At 51.6% G+C, this 6,000-nt stretch overlaps 1 long non-coding RNA gene across 1 annotated transcript; it reads left to right on the plus strand.

The window, feature by feature from the left end:
• The first annotated feature begins 1,138 nt into the window (after positions 1 to 1,138).
• Positions 1,139 to 2,408, plus strand: LOC130512967 (uncharacterized). Its single transcript, XR_008946568.1, has 2 exons — positions 1,139 to 1,946; positions 2,014 to 2,408. It is a non-coding gene; the product is annotated as an uncharacterized LOC130512967 (long non-coding RNA).
• Positions 2,409 to 6,000: the final 3,592 nt, after the last annotated feature.

Genomic DNA, 6,000 nt, shown 5'->3' on the forward strand with positions numbered 1-6,000 from the left:
GTCCCAGCCATGTCGCTGTCAGACCAGCGTTGGGGAGCGGGAGCGAGGCGAGATGTTCCACGGATGTAGCTTAGCATCGTTGGAGGGGTTTTATGTGTCATGGTGGTTGGGGGGGGGGTGGTGTGCTTAGATGGGCCATTCATGAAGGAGGCATTTTAGCATGTTCATGAATATATGATGTGCTTTTAAGTGAGGAAAAGGAAGGACCCCCCCCCCCCACACACACACACACACATATAATTATTAAGTCATTAGCTTGTCCTATATGGATGATGTTTACAGATGTTAGCTGAGCATCTGTGCGAGAAGCGTGTCAGTGATGTGTTGCCTACGATGATAAATGGAGCAGGCGCTCGTGCAGCTGTGTTCATCAGTACTTTATGTGCTGGTGCCCCCCCCCCCATCTGCCATCAAGGATCTCTGGATTCCCAAAAGAAAATCTACGTGAATCCACTGAAATTATCCGGGAAAAACTTTCCCTCATCCCCAAATTTTCCTCAGCCTTGTTTGAACATCCCTGGCAACAGGATCAAGGCGGCAACGGGAATTTGTTGCGTTCTATAGTGGAATTTAAACTCCGCTCCCTTCTATTTTATGATGTCAGCACTAGGGCGAGAGGCTAACTGAGCTAACGCTAGCTGGCCCCATTTTACCCTCTTCTTTGCTCCAAACCGGTAAAATTGAGAATATTGTTAGCTACAGGTGACAGGCTAACGTTGGGTTCCAACTCCTGAATCAGCGTTTTACAAACGATGTCTTCAACTCTCCGCTCACAGGTGACTTCCTCCAGCCTCCAAGTTTCCCTTTTCCCCCCCTTTCCGCTCCAAGTGTCCTCACAAATGTGGTGAAAACCTGTAATTGACTCTGGCTGCTCCTCACCTCTCCTTGGCACGTCCCCTCGGAGGCCTCTGAAGCAGCTTCTCCGCTCTATTAAAACCGGAGCTCATCTCGTCTGGGGTAAACCCGCTCGCCGCCTTCACGCCGTCCTCACTGCGTCGTCCCTGAGTCATTTTAAAGGTGAACGTTTGGGGAAAATCTCCATAATTACACGCAAACTAAAGAAACCTCCAGGGGTCAGTGGTCATAAGCTGATGTTTTTGGACGTTTGGACGTAAATCGCCGACGTCTCCGCCCCCAAAATGGCTCCATGTTTTCAGGGTCAACCAGGAAGTGCGTCTCAGATTAACCAGCTCAAACGTGGATCTGCTGCTTTCTCTTCGACTGGCACACGCAGGACGGAGGAGACGCGCAGGACACGCCCGTGCACGCTCGTGCACGCTCTCCTCAAACCACTGTAAAATGCAGCACGCATGAAAACCTTCACGCGCGGCCGGTTCGCCTCCAAACGGACAGAAAATCTATAAGAATAGAAGGGAACCAGGAGAAAATGCCCCGGGACCCTCCGGCGGGGCAGAACAGACACTCTGGGGTGGTGATTATTATTACCCGTCTCCTTGAGGATGTTTGGGACGACCTTCTTTGCCCGTCCCTCGGTGCTCCGCCGCCGCCGCCGCCCAACCAGCCAGAGGGCACACGAGACCCCGAAGAGGCCGTTTGATGGATGGTCCGCAGGTTGGGCTCGTGCACGTGTGCAAGCAGGCGCTGACCTTGACCCCGGAGGTCAGCGCGACCTGCTGGGTTGGACCCCAGCCATCCTCGTCTCCAGCCTAATCCCAGAACCCAGTAACATCCTTTATCCTGGAGTCTCCAGCACACGAGCCCGGAGGTCCACCCTGACGGAACCGCCGCTGCCCTGTTGATGGCGCTGTTGAGCCGCTCCCCGCTCCCAGGGCCCCCGGTACCGGGTTCCTGATGCCGCCCGCCCTCCCCTGGACCCCCTGATGGATGCGCGCGCCTGTAAAACTACTTATGAAACACTTAACAACAATAATGTTGTTATTTCTCATTCACCGGCCCCCAGAGCTTCCATTTAGTCTCTCCAGAAGGTAAATGATAAAATCCCGCGCTTGTCACGCGGCGCCATCTAACTGAAACAAATCTGTATTCCAACAGAGGCCGTGGGTGCCCACCCCGGGAGTGGAGGAGCGGGCACGCACGCACGCACGCGTCTGCGCGTTTCCCAGCGAATCAGCACCAGCACCATTACAGCATGTTAATTTAGAGCCGGGGGGGGGGGAGTTCTGGCTCAGCAGCAGCCCGGCGCGTCTATTCCCCCCGACGCCGACCGAGGCTCCCCTATTATTCAGAATTACGCTGTCTTAGTGAGTATCAGAAGAGTGTTTTGTCTGGTGCAATTATATAGATCCGCCCTGGCGGCGGGGGCGGATGCATTATTAATAACTGCGTTATTACAGTTCTGCTGCAGAGAGGAAATCAAATCCGACAAATATCTTGTTTGTCACCCAGCCGACTAATAAAGGATGGAGGCAGCGTTCCTCCTCCTCCTCTCTCTCTCTCTCTCTCTCTCTCTCTCTTTTTTCAAACAGGCAATTTTCCCCTCGCCTTAACCCTTACCCTGACCCCCCCCCTAACCTCCACCCTGTCCAATACCACGGACAAAGAGCACATATTTCATGTGTTCAATCATTGTCACTGACGTTATGGCCATTGGCTGCGCTGTCAGGTGTGACCAGGGTCTATACCGGCTACCCCCCCCCCCCCCCAGCAACACCACCACCCCGCAGGAGCCCCCCCCCCGCGATCATTCCACGAGCCATCCTGCCTAACAGCTCTGGGCTTTATGGCTCCTCTGCTCCTGATGATTCACACTGTCGTATCTGCAACATGGGCAGATTCACACACACACACACACACACACACACACACACACACACACACACACACACACACACACACACACACACACACACACACACACAGATATTGATATACAGAGTGCATTCCTGCAAACACAGGGAAACATACACCAACAGCGCTGTTTTCTGTTCCTCTGTCTTCTGTTGATTCCACGAACAGCTCAGCCATCCTCGCTAACTCCTTTAGCATTGACACATAACTGCACTCAACAGTACAGGAGTTTGGTAAATACTGATCGGTGCTAATTAGTCAGGTTAGCATACCGGCTCTGGGGGTCAGGTTAGCGTACCAGCTCTGGGAGTCAGGTTAGCGTACCGGCTCTGGGAGTCAGGTTAGCGTACCGGCTCTGGTGGTCAGGTTAGCGTACCGGCTCTGGGGGTCAGGTTAGCGTACCGGCTCTGGGGGTCAGGTTAGCGTACCGGCTCTGGGAGTCAGGTTAGCGTACCGGCTCTGGGGGTCAGGTTAGCGTACCGGCTCTGGGAGTCAGGTTAGCGTACCGGCTCTGGGGGTCAGGTTAGCGTACCGGCTCTGGGGGTCAGGTTAGCGTACCGGCTCTGGGGGTCAGGTGTAGATCTGGTGTTTACTGTATATACAGGATATATCCATAGGTATGTAGTACAGATCATGTCCACGGCTGATGTGTCGGCTGTAAATGTCTGGTTATTTTTAGGTATTATGTGTTGATTTAGCAGTTAGTAGATCTGTTCTGGTCTTTGATAGGATGATGGATGTAGTCGGGTCTGACCTTGACCCTCAGCTGGAAACACGGTGCGCCCTGATCTGGCGTGACCTTCACCCCCGAAGCCTCTTTAAATGATGAAATATGAAGCTTTAAATGATAAAATATGAAGCTTTAAAGTCAGATGTGGCCTTTCAGAAAGAACTCTGTTTATTTAGAACAATTTAATGAAGTAGGTGTGGGGTGTGTCTTACAAAATAAGGTATAAAGCACGATGCTACTAATTCATAATTTATCACATTCTATAATTAAACTGTTTCAAATTGTGCAACTACATAAAAACACAATCGGAGGCAATTTTGCCACCAGGAGAAAAGAAGGAAATGTTTCATATAGACGGAGAGAAAAAACAGGCAAAACCAACAGCTTTCCAAAATTAGAAGTTCACACACACACACACACACACACACACACACACCACACACACACACACAACACACACACACACAACACACACACACACACACAACACACACACACACACACACACAGATATTGATATACAGAGTGCATTCCTGCAAACACAGGGAAACATACACCAACCGCGCTGTTTTCTGTTCCTCTGTCTTCTGTTGATTCCACGAACAGCTCAGCCATCCTCGCTAACTCCTTTAGCATTGACACATAACTGCACTCAACAGTACAGGAGTTTGGTAAATACTGATCGGTGCTAATTAGTCAGGTTAGCATACCGGCTCTGGGGGTCAGGTTAGCGTACCAGCTCTGGGAGTCAGGTTAGCGTACCGGCTCTGGGAGTCAGGTTAGCGTACCGGCTCTGGTGGTCAGGTTAGCGTACCGGCTCTGGGGGTCAGGTTAGCGTACCGGCTCTGGGGGTCAGGTTAGCGTACCGGCTCTGGGAGTCAGGTTAGCGTACCGGCTCTGGGGGTCAGGTTAGCGTACCAGCTCTGGGAGTCAGGTTAGCGTACCGGCTCTGGGAGTCAGGTTAGCGTACCAGCTCTGGGAGTCAGGTTAGCGTACCGGCTCTGGGGGTCAGGTTAGCGTACCGGCTCTGGGGGTCAGGTTAGCGTACCGGCTCTGGGGGTCGGGTGTAGATCTGGTGTTTACTGTATGTACAGGTTATATCCATAGGTATGTAGTACAGATCATGTCCACGGCTGATGTGTCGGCTGTAAATGTCTGGTTATTTTTAGGTATTATGTGTTGATTTAGCAGTTAGTAGATCTGTTCTGGTCTTTGATAGGATGATGGATGTAGTCGGGTCTGACCTTGACCCTCAGCTGGAAACACGGTGCGCCCTGATCTGGCGTGACCTTCACCCCCGAAGCCTCTTTAAATGATGAAATATGAAGCTTTAAATGATAAAATATGAAGCTTTAAAGTCAGATGTGGCCTTTCAGAAAGAACTCTGTTTATTTAGAACAATTTAATGAAGTAGGTGTGGGGTGTGTCTTACAAAATAAGGTATAAAGCACGATGCTACTAATTCATAATTTATCACATTCTATAATTAAACTGTTTCAAATTGTGCAACTACATAAAAACACAATCGGAGGCAATTTTGCCACCAGGAGGAAAGAAGGAAATGTTTCATATAGACGAGAGAAAAAACAGGCAAAACCAACAGCTTTCCAAAATTAGAAGTTCACACACACACACACACACACACACACACACACCACACACACACACACACACACACACACACACACACACACACACACACTTCCTTTGTCCCTGCTCATGCCCTTTGTTTGGCATTAATAATGCTGGTGCCCCACCAGCCCAATGCTGTATTTTAGTTGCCTTGGTAACCCCACAGTGACTTTAAACCCCCATTAACATCAGTCAGGGCGGAATATAAAAAGAGGTCTGAAAAGATCTCCCTTAACCTTTACCAGTCGCCCCATCACCTCTCCTCCCTCCCGTCCTCTCGCTCTTTTTTCTCTCCATGCTGCGGTTTGACTCTGGCCCCTCCTCTTCACCTTCATCCACCTGTAAATCTTCCCTCCACCCCCCCCCCCCCCGCATATCCAGCCCCCCTCTTCCATCCTCGGAGTCGTGTCTTTGTCCCCCTCTTCACTTCATCTCCATCCGCCAGTCTAGCAGGGAGGGGGTGGACCGACATTCCCGGTCTTCCAGCAGTTTATCGCTCTTCACCCCCCCCCCCCCCCCCCGGGCTGTTTGCCTTTGAATGCAGATGTGAGCCGCTGCATATTTCCAGTGGAACTCGGCCGATTGAAGCGCGGCCATGACCGGCGCGTCCCTTATCTCCTCCCGGCGGCCGCGCGTATCCGGCGGCTCTCTGCGGATGTGAATGAATGATGCATTCGTGATCTGCAACATCAAAGTCGCGTTGTTTTATTCATACCTCCACATTATCCAGCCGCCCGCGGCGCGCGTCACCGGGACTGACACCGTCCTGCCCCGGCCGCCGTCGCCCCGCCGCACGGCAGCAAATTACCCCGATAAAAGCCCGAGTGTGTGGCTGTTAGCAGCCACTCCAGGGCACTTACTGCACGAGT

This window comes from Takifugu flavidus, chromosome 16, assembly GCF_003711565.1.
Source record: "Takifugu flavidus isolate HTHZ2018 chromosome 16, ASM371156v2, whole genome shotgun sequence".
NCBI lineage: Eukaryota > Metazoa > Chordata > Actinopteri > Tetraodontiformes > Tetraodontidae > Takifugu > Takifugu flavidus.